General features: G+C 37.8%; 1 long non-coding RNA gene across 1 annotated transcript in view; it reads left to right on the top strand.

Moving 5' to 3' along the window:
- LOC149124563 (uncharacterized) overlaps positions 1-16,493 on the top strand; it is a 120,307-nt gene that overhangs the window by 78,364 nt on the left and 25,450 nt on the right. The window lies entirely within an intron of this gene.

Below are 16,493 nucleotides of genomic sequence, written 5' to 3'. Positions count from 1 at the left end.
TCATGTATAAACACTCTCCTAGGCATTGGAGATAGTTCAGTAAAAAAGACAAAAGAAAGTTAACACTTACTGGTTCTACTTTTTAATTTTTGCTTGTTTTCATTAATGAGGAAAATCATTTAACATCTTTAGTTATAGTTGTCATGTAAGTCACTAAAATCCCACTGTTGCTTACTCTGATAATTTTAGTTGTTTGTGAAAGTTAAGTAGTTTTAGTGAGATTCTTTTCTGAAAGGGAAGCGGATACTGTACCTGGGTTTTTTGGTTCCTTCTACTGGCTCTGACTTATTTTTGACAGCAGAACAAATGGGTTATGTATGAGGCTGTGAAATAACTGCCATTAAAATGTGCAGAATTCAACATTTAGAAGGAATTGCATTTCAATACATGATAAAATTTCCAGATTACCTTGAGAATTGAGGCTGCTACTTTCCGTTATATTGAAAGAATTCCAACCTGCTAAATTACCTGACAAGTTGTGATGTTTTATGTGCTTTATTGATATTGGAGTATTTGTTTTGCTTCAGTAGGTACTTAATTATTTGTTTCTTCTTGACAATGTGCTAGAATTAATTCATAGCATTATGAAGCTGCTTTAAACATCCCCTTGAGATCAAAGGCTGGATCCTGTAAACCTGGCACATCATCTCAATGTTGTCCCTCAGTTTAAATACATTAATCAGGGTCATGAATTACTTTTAAAAAAGAGAAATTATAACTTTTTCTATCCTAAAGGGTATTTCAAGGATGCAAGATGAGCTAATAATACTATAGGCAAAGAGACTGGTAACAGAATCTAGTTCATGATGAGCTCATGGGCTCTTGGGTAGCAGGTGGCCTAATTTAAGGCACATTTCTTGCCCATTAGCAATTAAAAATTATATCTACACAAAGAAAAAGGTCTAGCCAAAGGTCCTTGCTATGGCTTTTCTCTTCTAAAAAACCTCCACTGAAGTTTAATACCTGTTATGAGATATTAAGAGATATGAGCAGAAGTGTTTAGGATTCTGCTCTCATGAGTGGATTAATCCACTCAGGCAATTATGAATTAATGGGTTAATGAGTTAGCTCAAGAGTAGGCTTGCTATAAATATTATTTCACTGGCTCTCCCAGTCTCTCACAAAGAGATGTCCTGCACTGCTTCAGGACTGTGACAGCAAGAAGGTTATCACCTGTGCAGGGCATTTGACATAGATGTTAAGACACTACTTGGGACATTAGAGTGCCTAGGTTCATGTCCTGTCTCTTCTCACAATTCCAGTGTTCTGATAATGTGTATTCTAGGAGGCTATGAGTTATGGCTGAAGTAGTTGGATCCCTGCCACCCATGCAGGATACCCAGATTGAGTTCCCTGCTCCTGGCTCCATTCTGGTCCTGTTTTGCTGTTGAAGGCATTTGGGTGATGAAATAGTGGTTGGGAGATCTCTCTCTCCATCTCTTCCTTTCAAATAAATAAAATAAAAACATTTTAAAAAGAGTTATCACATATGTAGCTCCATGACCAGATATTTGAGCCCAAATAAGTTTCTTTGCTTATAACTTACTTAGTCTGTGCTATTATGATATTAGTAATGGAAATGGACTATGATAGTCTCTTTTTGAATAATATGAAAGGTGTTAAATGAATTGAACTAAATGTTTTGTAAATCCTTAGTGTGTTAAGATCCTTCATTAATAGTGGTAGCCTATGGATAAATGTGAATTTATATTATATGTGTATATATTATATACATATAATATATATTTTACGTATATGTATATATACATATATATAACAGAAAAGCTGGAAAGTTAAAATGTTAACATTCTTTTATTTAGCACTGAAATGCCATTTTTTGGTTTTTGTTTTACCTGGAAAGTAATTGAGAATATCAGAAGGATAAAACAATTTTCTTTAAATGCCCATGAGAGCATTTGTTTCCCTGAAGAAAACAGAGATCCAAGAATAGTATATATCTTCCTACATACTTGTTTCTGCTTCAGATAGATGATTCTTTGTTATATAAATAATATTCTCTAATCAATGTAGCACCAATGGGTTCAATTTCTGTTCAGGAATTGGATTGTGGAAATAAAGGCTCATTCTTTCATAGAATTTTATTAGCAGTTTTGAAAGATGATGGTGGTTTTGCTAATTATTTTTTGATAAACTCTTAAAGTACATTTAAATATGATTCTAATACTAATTATACCCTTTACTAGAGAACTTAGGAGAGGCTGATTTTGTGGGAAAATATGTGTAGGATCAGGTAAGTCAGGATGTGATTTTCTGAAGTGGGTGTTCAAGACATGAAGAAAGGAAAGGAGAGAAGAACTACCCCTGCATTCATATATGGCAGAAGTCTGCTTTTTTCTTTCCTCATAAGATAGCAGTAGAAACAAGCTTATTATAGGTCAGGAAGAATAACAGAAAGATGTTACAAAATTGAAACTGAAATACTGTTTTTGTGTTCCTTAGTGGTATTCACAATCTATATATTTTGTGGTGACAATAGTCATGCCAACAGCTATCCATGGAACTGGACCAGCGATTCCCCATGTATGCTCCATTTGTTCATTTTGTGTGGTAGGATTGGACAAAACACTGACAATATCTAAATGGGACTCCTATTCTATCTGGAGAAAATAGTGTTTTATTAGTTCTGTAGTTTTGTGTTTAGTTGAAAAAGAAAATCTTCTGAAAATCAGAGGCTGTTCAGAAATCTAGCATTTATATTTGTTTGCCAGGGAGGACTGGCCAGTGCCATTTAGGAACAAAGGAAGAATAAAAGGAAGCACATGGGCAGCATCTTCGAATAGATGCCTCAGATGCTTCACACTAATTTAGAAGACATTTTTCCAAGTTCATGAGCTCCTATTGCAGGTAAATGAAAAGCCAAATAATGTAATATTGCAAAGCTTAAAAAGTAGCATTAGTGTGAAACTAATAAGCATTTTAGATGACAAACACTATTCTAGTGAAGCTGGTTATATTTTGATTGGAGTGAATGTCGTTTTTAAAAAAAGTACTCCTGCAAAACCTGGTGACTTCTATGTATTTGTTAATAGTACATTTGAAAAGAAAAGCTAGTTATATCTTCTATTATGTAGAAATTATCAAATAGGATAGTAGTTCTTTATGATAAATTTTGAGCAAAAATTTTAGATATTCTTTCATTTTCAGATATTGTAGAAAAAGAAACAAGAGAAATAGAGATAGTGTAAAAATGGTTTTTGAAGAACTTCTTATACCACTGTATATGATAGTCACTATACAGCTATTTTCAGAATTGTGAGTATACTTGAATTAATGGTACCATGCCTCATTTACATAGTCAATCCTTTAGTTTTTAAGAGAAAATAGCAACGTGATACTCTTATTCTCAACTTAAGTTCCATAATATTGCATTTTATATTAATAAGCAATGATCTATTATGGACAATCTTTTACAGTTTGAGGGATTTTGGATTATAGGAATTTTTTTGATTATAGAATTCTGTGAAATTTTGTAAAATTACAGCAAAAGAGCTTGATATATTTACAAAGTGGGGTTGGAATATGAGTATACGAATAAATTTCTTTTATTACATTCACATTTATCTAGCACCAATATACATTTTTTCCCCAGTGAATAACTCCCTTAGGAACTGTACACATATCTGACAATGAAAAACATCTAAGTAATAACAGGGCAAACATTTTCACTTATATAAAACGAAGAAGCTTCATTGCAAGATGAAACTTTCATTAAAAGAAAGTAAAAATTAGCAAGAGACAAATTATAGTAGTATCTTAAAATCCAATAGCATTTCCTTTTATCATTATTCACCAACGAACTTTTTCCAGTGGTGTCCATTCTGAACAAAGTTTTCATATTGACAGTCTTATCCCTTACTGTCTTCGGGTGTGAACTGCTAACCGACTGTTTTCTGTTGATCGTTTGCACCTTTGCCCTTTCCCTATCCTGTTATTGAACATCAACTCTGGCAGGAAATGCAGACAGAGAATAATCATTTCTTGTCCTAGTGATCTTTGCAAATATGTATTGGATAATGTCAGTCTCCAGTTTATAATCATTCAGAGGTTTCCTTGTTGTCCTGAGTTTGAACTCCCAAAGCTTTGCTCTGACTTTGTTACCCTTCTCCTTATCAGTCTTCAAGTGATCATCAATGCCTCTGGAATAGGATTTGAGTAGGAAAGATAGCTTCTGGCCAGAAGAAAGACTGTGCCAAATGAAAAATTTTATTTTTTCTAGCAAGTTTTCTCATGAGTTCCAGAAAAAATGAATTCCTTGTTGTTTTCCCCTTATTTCAGAATTTTTCTGCTTTTATAATTTTGCTCCTGAAAGTTTGTCCCAGTGGACTACCTGGCTAAACAGATCTCTGTGTATTAAATTTCATTACATATTGTTAATTACTCTTCAGAGTGATGGTATCAATATTCCTCCCAATAATAATAATAATATAAGTTCTTATTATTTTATATCCTTCCCAATCTTTGATAATATCAGATGGTATGAAAAGGCAAATTGCTTTAGTTTTGTAATGTATTTCCCTGATTTTTAGTGAGTTTGAACATCCTTTCATATGTTTATCGATCATGTGAGTTTTCTTCTCCAAGAATTGTCTTTTAATATCGTGCCCACGTTTTTCTGTTGGCTTGCTTGTCTGGGATATTGATCTTGTCTTGATTACTGTCTTCTTTCAGTCTTAGGCTTATCTTTTGATGTTGTCTTCTTTTAAGGCTGCTGTTTAACATGCAGAAATTCCCAACTTCAATGTAGCCTAACTTACTAATCTTTTCCTTTTTGAGTCAGTTTTAAAAAGTAGTGTTTTTGAAATTTTTCCTTTAAATGTCATAAAGTGTAGATGTTTACCTTTAGGTCTTTAAGTCACCTAGAATATATATTTTTGCTTATAGAGTAATGCAGGAAACCTAGTTTATTCTCATGTGTCTAACCAATTGTCTAAGCACCATTTATTGAATTGTACGTCTTTGCTCAGCTGGTCTGCAGTGATACTTCTCACAGAGGTCAAGGCACTAAACATGCACGTCTTTTTCTAGGTTCCCTGTTCTCTGCTTTAGTCTCTACTGTCTTAAGCAATGTAGATTACAATAAGACTTGTTATATGGTAAAGTCACCTCTCCTTTCTTCTATCACTTCAAAATTGTTTTTGTTCTTTAGTACAAATTTTAGAATCAGCTTTTCAAGATCTCAAAGAGGAAAAACCCACTGGGAACGTTTTTGAAATTGTATTGAATTTATGGATCCTCTTTTCAAACTGCAGAGAAAAATAGGCACAACTGCACTTCATTTCCTACTGTCTTCCTAGGAACAACTTTGTATCTTGCAGCCACTCACACTTTAAAGACAAGTTGCCTTGAATGAGTCAGAGGACTTCTGCCCAATTAAGGATGATCATTGGCGCCATTCTAACACTTCCTCTCTCATGAGTCCAATAAAGAAAAACCAAGCAAGTTAATTTTCTGGTGGGGTGACCCATAAAGAGACAAAATGAAGACTGGATAAAAGAACAAATCAACAGAGACCTGTACAATTAAGAGAGCATGTGAAGTTGCCTTTTACATTCTTTGCAAGCTTCCTTCTTGTCTTTGCCATTATGTAACATCCTTTACCTAGGACAGAAGGAGGGATGCTTAAGAGAAATGGGATATAACTTAAAGAAGGGAAGTGGTGAATATTAAATTGATTTATAGAATATTAATATTTTATTAATATTTAATTTTAAAGATTGCCTATCTAATTCATTCATTTTGTAGATGAGTAGAATGGTGACCAAGGGTTATCTAGTAGCTTGTCTAAAGTATTGTAGCGACTAGATAGAAGAGCCAAGATTATTAGATTGTCTGGTTTATTGTCCAAAACTCTGCAAATTGAAATACTTAAAGGGTTATAAAAAGTAATTAATTATTTCAATTAGAAGATTGCTATATATTAATGAAGTTCACCATTTCTACTCATTTGGCTACTTAAATATATTCATATTATAAGAACTTTGAGTCTCTCACAGGGAAAACAGTACTTTCATCTCTATCTTTCTCTCTTCTGTTATTATTGTTTCATGAATAATACAAGAACAATCATTACTTATTAATTTGTGTGTGTAACTGTATGCCTTTTCCTGATTGACCTTAGGTCTGATGCTGTTAGGAAAGTGTTCCTAAGCATTTATTTATTACATACAAGTGACAAAATGTGTTTGTTTATAAACATTTTAGAAAATGAACAGTCCTACACATTTTTCCTGTTTCCTGGTTTAAAAAGCATGAAAAATGCGTTCTGTTTTTTTATTACTGGTCCTAGTTATTCAAACATGACTATTAGCAGGCAGAAAAATAATTTAGTGTTTCTACTTCAGAATAGTAATATATTTTATTTAAATGTACTTTAAAATTATGTTAGGGAATCATACTGGAAATCATTTGGTCCAGAAATATTAAACAAGATGGAAATTTGGGACACATGTTAAGTGGAGGAAATGAGATAGCAATGGAAGCTATACTTTTGTGGAGCAAAGTTTGATACTTAAAAGAAAAATTACTCTTTTAGAGCAGAATTTTGGGTAAGATTCCTTTAAAACCATTTTTTGAGTATGTGATAGATCTATAATTTCTCTGCAAGTTTCATGTATCATTAAGTCCAGTTCCATTTGTTTAATTTGAACTTTTTCCTCTTCCCAGGTCAGAGCTTTGAGGAAGGGGGCCCCCACATCTTTGTCTTAACCCTCCCACTTTGCTGTTTCTGGATCTTCAGGGTCAGAGATAAGGGGGAATGGGAACAGGAGGAAAAAGATAAAGACTTTTTTGACTGGGAATATTGTGCAATTTGATCTAGGCAACCTCTGTGAGGTGGTGTTCCAAAGTGGGCTCTGTCCTCTCTGGGTCACTTTTCTGAGTTCTCAGTGGTTGTCATAGTGGAACACTGTTCCTTGACTGACTTGCCTCACACCCTACTTCTTGCTGTAAACCCTCCACAGCCCCTTTTCTGTTTTAAGGGAACCCTGCACCTTAGCATGTAAATTTGTCAACATCATTTACAGTGATGCATTCCTGACCCCTCTGTGCAGCACACATTTAAACCATAGTAAATTTGGACCCTCTTTTTTTTTTTAAAGATTTATTTTATTTATTTGAAAGAGTTACAGAGAGTGGTAGAGACACAGAGAGAGAGAGAGGTCTTCCATCCACTGGTTCACTCCCCAAATGGCCGCAATGGCTGGATCTGTGCCCATCTGAAGCCAGGAGCCAAGAGCTTCTTCCAGGTCTCCCACGTGGATGCAGGGGCCCGAGGACTTGGGTCATCTTCTATTGCTTTCCCAGTCCATAGCAGAGAGCTAGACTGGAAGAGGAACCTCCAGGACTAGAATTAGTGCCCATATGGGATGCCGGTGCTTCAGGCCAGGGCGCTAACCCACTGCGCCACAGCACCAGCCCCAATTTGGACCCTTGACCCACTAACTTCTAGAAGCATAGGAGAATTCTATCTTTCTTTCTCTCTCTACTCTACTCTGGTTACTGCCTCATCTTTGAACTTTCTTGCACCAGCCCCCGAGCCTTTCAAATTCCAGGATTACATGTTACACTCAGACTGGTACTCTGGAAGGTTCTTTATATTTGGCTTAACGTGCTAGTGTGGGTGAAACAAAGTCCTCAACACACAGCACGTCTACAACTCTGCTTGAGGATTCTTGATTCCACAGACTTTGAGAATCCATCTTCTGATGCCCTTCTTGTAGAGCCTACAGATAGGGGATGAGTAGTGGTTGTATAACTAGCTTTATGCCAGTTTTTAGCAAATTTCACATAGGTCTTGTGACATATCTTTTGAGAGTACTTTACAATGTTTGTTTTTAGCTAAGCCTATGAGGAAATTAAGAATGGAAATTTTCCATTCTGTATATTGTTAGATATCTAGGATAATTTGCTGGGTTTGTTCCATATCTAACACTGAAGCAGATAGAATTCATTACCTGGATTGGGGTAGATAGTATTGTGATGCTTAGGCTTTGGGCTCTATGTATGTGTGTACACACATATGCGGGTGTTGGGGGTGAAGACAACATATCAGTCAAAGTTCTCCATTGAAACAGAATTCTGTTTATATTTGGCTAATGTAATGGTGGGAGCTGAGAACTCCAAATATCTTTTATAAAATATTTTTAAAGAATTATTTATTTATTTATTTGGAAGTCAGAGTTACACAGAGAGAAGGAGAGGCAGAGATAGAGATAGAGATAGAGAGAGAGAGAGAGAGAGAGAGAGAGAGAGATCTTCTATCCATTGGTTCACTCCCCAGTTGACCTCAACAGCTGGAGTGGCACTGACCCGAAGCCAGGAGCCAGGAGCTTCTTTCAAGTCTCCCATGTGGGTGCAGGGGCCCAAGCCCTTGGGTCATCTTGTACTGATTTCCCAGGGCATAGCAGAGAGCTGGATCAGAAGTGGAGCAGCCGGGTCTTGAACCGGCACCCATATGGGATGCTGGCATTGCAGGGGGCGGCTTTACTTGCTATGCCACAGTGCCGGCCTCCAACTCCAAATATCTCTAGGCATGGGTAGCAGCCTGGAAATCTAGGAAGAGCTCATGCCAGTCATGAGCCTGGAACCCGAATCACCAGACTGGAAACTTAGGTAGGATTTCTTTTTTTTTTTTTAACTTTTATTTAATGAATATAAATTTCCAAAGTACGACTTATGGATTACAATGGCTTCCCCCCATACCGTCCCTCCCACCCACAACCCTCCCCTTTCCCACTCCCTCTCCCCTTCCATTCACATCAAGATTCATTTTCGATTATCTTAATATACAGAAGATCAGCTTAGTATACATTAAGTAAAGATTTCAACAGTTTGCACCCACGTAGAAACACAAAGTGAAAAATAATAGATGATTTTTTTTAAATGATGATGAAATCAGATCAGACCTATTGTCATGTTTAATCCCAGTGAGAGTCAAGTGGGGAATTGATAATTTCTTTTTTTTTTTTTTTTTTTTACAGAAGATCAGTTTAGTATGCATTAAGTAAAGATTTCAACAGTTTGCACCCCCATAGAAACACAAAGTGAAATATATTGTTTGAGTACTCATTATAGCATTAAATCTCAATGCACAGCACATTAAGGACAGAGATCCTACATGAGGAGTAAGTGCACAGTGACTCTTGTTGTTGACTTTACCAATTGACACTCCTGTCTATGGCATCAGTAATTTCCCTATGCTCCAGTCATGAGTTTCCAAAGCTATGGAAGCCCTCTGAGTTCTCCGACTCTTATCTTGTTTAGACAAGGTCATAGTCAAAGTGGAGGTTCTCTCCTCCCTTCAGAGAAAGGTACCTCCTACTTTGAAGACCTGTTCTTTCCACTGGGATCTCACTCACAGAGATCTTTTGCCAGAGTGTCTTGGCTTTCCATGCCTGAAATACTCTCATGGGCTTTTCAGCCAGATCCGAATGCCTTTAGGGCTGATTCTGCGGCCAGAGTGCTATTTAGGACATCTGCCATTCTATGAGTCTGCTGAGTATCTCACTTCCCATGTTGGATCACTCTCCCCTTTATTTATTCTATCGGTTAGTGTTAGCAGGTACTAGACTTGTTTATGTGCTCACTTGGAATAGTGAGATGGCATTGGTACATGCCAACTTGATGGGATTGAATTGGAATCCCCTGGTATGTTTCTAACTCTACCATTTGAGGCAAGTCAGCTTGAGCATGTCCCAAATTATACATCTCTTCCCTCTCTTATTCCCACTCTTATGTTTAACAGGGATCACATTTCAGTTAAATTTCAACACTTAAGAATAACTGTGTATTAATTACAGAATTAAACCAGTCATATTAAGTAGAACAGACAAAAAAACTACTAAGAGGGATAATGTATTAAGTTGTTCATTAACAGTCAGGGCTATGCTGATCAAGTCACCGTTTCCCATAGTGTCCATTTCACTTCAACAGGTTTCCTTTTTGGTGTTCAGTCAGTTGTCACCGATCAGGGAGAACATATGGTATTTGTCCCTTTGGGACTGGCTTATTTCACTCAGCATGATGTGTTCCAGATTCCTCCATTTTGTTGTACATGACTGGATTTCGTTGTTTCTTACTGCGGTATAGTATTCTAAAGAGTACATATCCCATAATTTCTTTATCCAGTCTACCGTTGATGGGCATTTAGGTCGGTTCCAGGTCTTAGCTATTGTGAATTGAGCTGCAATAAACATTAGGGTGCAGACCGCTTTTTTGTTTGCCAATTTAAATTCCTTTGGGTAAATTCCAAGGAGTGGGATGGCTGGGTCGAACGGTAGGGTTATCTTCAGGTTTCTGAGGAATCTCCAGACTGACTTCCATAGTGGCTTGACCAGTTTGCATTCCCACCAACAGTGGGTTAGTGTCCCTTTTTCCCCACATCCTCACCAGCATCTGTTGTTGGTAGATTTCTGAATGTGAGCCATTCTAACCGGGGTGAGGTGAAACCTCATTGTGGTTTTGATTTGCATTTCCCTGATTGCTAATGACCTTGAACATTTTTTCATGTGCCTGTTGGCCCTTTGGATTTCCTCTTTTGAAAAATGTCTATTGAGGTCCTTGGCCCATCTCTTAGGTGGGTTGTTGGTTTTGTTTTTGTGGAGTTTCTTGATCTCTTTGTAGATTCTGGTTATTAACCCTTTATCTGTTGCATAGTTTGCAAATATTTTTTCCCACTCTGTCGGTTGTCTCTTCACTCTCCTGACTGTTTCTTTTGCAGTACAGAAACTTCTCAATTTGATGCAATCCCAATAGTTGATTTTGTGCCTGTGCCTCCCGGGTCTTTTCCAGAAACTCTTTGCCTGTGCCAATATCTTGAAGGGTTTCTCCAATGTTCTCTAGTAACTTGATGGTGTCAGGTCGTAGATTTAGGTCTTTAATCCATGTTGAGTGGATTTTTGTGTAAGGTGTATGGTAGGGGTCTTGCTTCATGATTCTGCACGTGGAAATCCAGTTTTCCCAGCACCATTTATTGAATAGACTGTCCTTGCTCCAGGAATTAGTTTTAGATCCTTGATCAAATATAAGTTGGCTGTAGATGTTTGGGTTGATTTCTGGTGTTTCAATTCTGTTCCATTGGTCTATCCATCTGTTTCTGTACCAGTAGCATGCTGTTTTGATTACAACTGCCCTGTAGTATGTCCTGAAATCTGGTATTGTGATGCCTCTGGCTTTGTTTTTGTTGTACAAGATTGCTTTAGCTATTCGAGGTCTGCTGTGTCTCCATATGAATTTCAGCACCATTTTTTCCAGATCTGAGAAGAAGGTCTTCGGTATCTTGATTGGTATTGCATTGAATGTGTAAATTGCTTTTGGGAGAATGGACATTTTGATGATATTGATTCTTCCAATCCATGAGCATGGAAGATTTTTCCATTTCTTGGTATCCTCTTCTATTTCTTTCTTTAAGGTTTTGTAATTTTCATCGTAGAGATTTCTCTCTTTCATTCTTCCTTTTTTTTTAAAAAAAAAGTTTTTCATATTTAGAAGGTGGACACCCATACACACATACATATACATACAAGGAAAGAGATAGAGATAGAGATAGAGATAGAGATAGAGATAGAGATAGAGATAGAGAGAGAGAATTCACTCTACCAAATTCCTGTAACAGCCAGGGCTAGTCCAAGCTGAAGCCAAGAGCCAGAAACTCCTTTTGAATCTGCCATGCAGGTAGCATGAACCCAAGTACCGGGGCAATCTTTTCTTGCCTTCCTGGGTACATTAGCCAGAAATGTGATTGGAAGTGAAACAGCCAGGACTAGAACTGGGGTTCCAATATAGGATGTTGGTGTTGCAAGTGGCCACTTAATGCCTCAGGTAGGAGTTCTGCATTGCAATTTGGAGGCAGGATACCTTCTTTGGGAAACTTCAATTTCTTAAGTGCTTTAATTGTTTGGATGAGCCTCACCCATATTATGGAATGATAAATGTTTAGTCATTGATTGTAAATGTAATCACATTAAAAAAAATCTTCACAGTGACACCTCATTTAATGTTTTATTAATAGAGCCCCACAGCTTTGCTAACTTGACAGAATTAAGCTTCACAGGTAGGTAATGATATTGGCTCTTTTTCTTTCTTCTGTTTCTTAACAATGATTGAGGCAAGTCATACTATCTCACATACCCCCTTTCCTTTTTCTCATGGACAAAATGACATTAAATTACTACACTTTTAAAAAAATATTTATTTATTTATTTGAAAGGCAGAATTACAGAGAGGCAGAGGCAGAGAGAGAAAAAGAGAAGGCTTCCATCCACTGGTTCACTCCCAAGATGGCCTCAATGGCTGGAGCTGTGTCAATCCAAGACCAGGAGCCAGGAGCTTCTTCTGGTCTCCCACGTGGGTGTAGGGGCCCAAGGACTCAGACCATCTTCTACTGCTTTCCAAGGCCACAAGAGAGAGCTGGATCAGAAGTGGAGCAGTCAGGACTCAAACTGGGGTGCCAATATGGGATGCTGGCACAGGAGGTGGTCGTTTTACCCACTATGCCACAGTGCCAGCCCCACTACACATTTATTAATGTTACTCTTTGGTTAACATCTATCTTCCTGGCTAGGCTATGAGCTCCTTAAGAGTAAATAAATTATATGTGTTTTCAATTACTCTTATATGTCCTGTGCCACATTTGTGTTTTGAAGAGTAAGCACAGGGAGGAACTGCAGTTACTCAGCCAATTCTATCAGGGTAGGAAACCAGACAGAGTAACAGAGACCTAGGGAGAGAGAAAGAACAGTCATTTGACACAGAGTCCCCATGTTTCAAAAAATGTCCAATAGCAAGCAGGGTAGCTGACATCAAGATGGACTGAGAATAGAAAGGTGAGCAGGTCCTTATTGTACTGCTCCAAGACATTTTTGTCTTTGCTTGGTTATATGTGGGAAAAAAAAGCAGGGAGAAATTATGATGGACAAAAAGGGATTGCACTTTCATAATTTATAAACAGGATTAAAATCTGCTTGTTAAAACTTGCATGCAAAAATGTTTCAAAAGGCTTTTCAAGCTAAATGGTCTTGAAACATGAAGTCAAGAAACAAAAGAACATGGAGAAAGCCTTGTGGATATGCCCTAAAGGGATTGATGGGCTGATTTGGATGTTATATGCTTTGTGGTCATTGAACATCATGAAATTGTGAGAAACATATCACAGCCTTTCCTGCCCTTTCTGTGTCCTTATACTAATCACGGAGTATTGTTCCATTATTCTTCCCTTAAATATTCTCTTATTGCTACATAATACCCTAGGTAGAACAAGAGTGACAATATAGATTGGCTTGGGTTTCCAGCAATCAGTATTCTAGGTACTTGGACTTAGCCTCAGGCTACTCTCATCTCTTTCCTGCTCAATATCCTTTGCAGGAGGCTGTGTCCATGACAGGGAGCTGGTTTGGTTACAATCAAGCCTGTATTTAGGACAAGGAGGGGCAATAGAAGGGAAGGACCAACTTATTCATTGCCTGATGGCTGCAAACTCATAAATGGTTACTCTGTTGTATAACGTCTCACTAATCCATGGAATTAGGCATTTTTATTTTATTGAGAAACTAGTCTTCAGGAAAGTTTAGTGATTTGTTTAGGTTCTCAGCTAGAACATAGTAGATTCAGGAATGAAACTTATTTTATCTGTTTTCAAAATCCAGATTTTTCTTTTTCATCCACACTGGTTCTTATCTAGGACACAAGAAAATCTAGATTCTTTTTTAATATCTCCTAGCAAATGACAATAAATTCTAACACAATAAGAAATGTCAATGTCCTAAATAAAATCCTAAGTCATGGATCTGTTAGCATAACATAAGATTGCAGATATATATATATATATATATATATATATACGTCTGCCTTCCCTCTATTATTTCTGAATGCGTTAAGTATTTTAATACTTTGCATGCACTATCATCTTGCCAACAATCCTTTAGGGTAGGTGGTATAATATTTATTTTTAATATTTATTTTATTTATTTAGAGGAGAAATATAGAGAGGGAGAGACAGAGATCTATCTTCCATCTGTTGATTCACTCCCCAAATGGCTGTAATAGTTAGGGCTGGGCGAGGCTGGAGCCAGGAGCCAGGAGACAGGAGCTTCATCCTTGTCCCATTGTGGGTGGCAGGGGCCCAAGTACATGGACTATCTTCTGTTACTTTCCTAGGTATATTCACAGGGAGCAGGATTGGAAGGGAAACAACTGGGCTTGAACTGGTGCTCTGATATGGAATGCTGTATCACAGGCAGTGGCTTACTCTGCTGGACCATGATACAGACCCTCATATATAGTTTTGAAAAAGAAATTGAGAATCAGGTGATTTTTCCAAAAAAGCCATTTATCAAGTAGTCATATCAAGTAGTGGAGCTGGGATGGGCACCCACAGAATTGTGTACCCAATACTAAGTGCTCTCTTTCTCTCTCAAAGATTTATTTATCTGAAAGGCAGAGTTACACAAAGAGAGAGCGACAGCAGAGAAATATCTTCCATCCCCTGATTCACTCCTCAGATGCCTGCAATAGCCAGGAGCTTCATCCAGGTCTCCCATGTGGGTCCAGGGGCCAAGGACGTGGGTCATCTTCTGCTACTTTCTCAGGCACATTAGCAGGGAACTGGATCTAAAGCAGAGCAGCCAGGACTTGAACCAGAGCCTATATGGGTTGTCAAAACTGTAGGTAGAAGCTTAACCTGCTGTGCCACAGTGCCAGCCCCTGCTAAGTGCTCTTATTCACTGTGATATTTTGTCACTCATTCAACAAATTTCACTGAGTACTTTCTCTATTATTGTACTTTGCAAGGTAATATGGACATAGCAATGCAAATAACCTACTTCTAATCTAAAAGAGTTCAGTCAGGTGGGGTTGTAGACACATACATAGATAATGATAATGAGATTGGGCAAAGCAATAAGAGATATGTGTTAGGAAGTGGCACTTTGTATTCAGGAAAGAAAGGAAACTGACCTCGACAGACCCAGTGAGCTTTATTATAAGCCAGTGATGTCACCTCAATTGGACAGACCTGAGAGAAAATGACACACCTCTGCTGAGGGGATGAGGTCCTTAAGAAGGGATAGGGAAGGAAGTGAAACAGTAGGAGATGGAGTGATCCAATCAAAGGGGACCCAAAAGTTCCCATGCTTAGGGCAGATGGTCCTACATTTTGCATTTTTTAGTTGGGGGGAGGAGGATGGGGAGGAAGGGAGTATTAGTATGCAGCTTTAAGTTGGTTTTTGTTCAGATCTTTGGTAATTTCCCATTGGTATGCATTTAGGCCCATCATATGCAGGTGTGGGTAAGACCTGTACAAATCTCCACCTTGATAGCTCAGCAGAGACACCTAATTTGATCACTGTTCTGGAGCTGGGGCATTGAGGATTATGTCAGGGTAGAAACTTTTGGGGTAAGGTGACTTCATATGACTCATTCAGTGAGAAAATGTTTACCAAAGCTGAACATAAGCAAACTATACACATAGAGGGAGCTGTGTGAGCAGATGTAAAAAGAGACGAAAACGAAATGTGGAGGAGGAAGGCCACAAGCAGGGCAGTTATGCTGGGGTTAGAGAGCCAGGTAAGGGGTTATAGGGTATCTCATGCTTTTTTGTGCTGCTGCAACAAGCCTCCTGAGATTTGGGTAAATGGACAAAAATTTATTTTTTTCATATTTATGGAGGCCTGGAAGTTCAGAATCAAGGTGCTGGCTGATTGGGGTGTCTGGAAGGGTTGATCTCTGCTTCCAAGATGGCTCCTTGCTGCCGGGTCCTCACATGTAGAAAGCAGCAGGTCAAGAGAGAATCAAAGCCTTATGAAGCCTCTTCCAAAAGGACCACCACCCTCCCTATTCATGCAAGGGGATGCCTTATGTTTTAATCACTTAAAGACCCTCTCCCCACCATGAAGTTTCTAGACTTAAATTTTGGAGGGAACACATTCAAAGGATGGCATGAAACCACGGAGATGTTGTTGTTGTTGAGGAAAGAAGCTTGCACTTTGTCTTCTGTATCAATGATCATGAACTTCCAAAGATCTGATTATATTTATAAAATCTTTCCCAGAAAAATAATGTGTACTCAAGATTGTAAACACCTTCAAACACCCCTACACTATATACTTTTACAGCTTGACACATAAATCATGTGGCTCTGTAAACCCCTAAAGGTTCACTGTGGTTCACAGACATTAGATTCAGAAGAACCCTGCTTCTAGGGAGTGTTACTGTAAAATGTAATTAGAGATGGAGGAACATGGAATAGTTGTGATTGGCTTTTTAGAATACCTTTCTTTTTTTCACTTTTATTTAATAAATATAAATTTCCAAAGTACAGCTTTTGGATTATATTGGCTTTTCCCTCCCCATAACTTCCCTCCCACCCCCAATGCTCCCATCTCCCACTCCCTCTCCCATTTCATTCACATCAAGATTCATTTTCAATTATCTTTATATACAGAAGATCAATTTAGTATATATTAAGTAAAGATTTCAAC

Source organism: Oryctolagus cuniculus, chromosome 9 (assembly GCF_051225735.1).
Source record: "Oryctolagus cuniculus isolate XC-2025 breed Fujian yellow rabbit chromosome 9, ASM5122573v1, whole genome shotgun sequence".
Taxonomy (NCBI): Eukaryota; Metazoa; Chordata; class Mammalia; order Lagomorpha; family Leporidae; genus Oryctolagus; species Oryctolagus cuniculus.
Note: the sequence above shows the minus strand (reverse complement) of the source record. Positions and strands in the feature narration are given on the sequence as shown.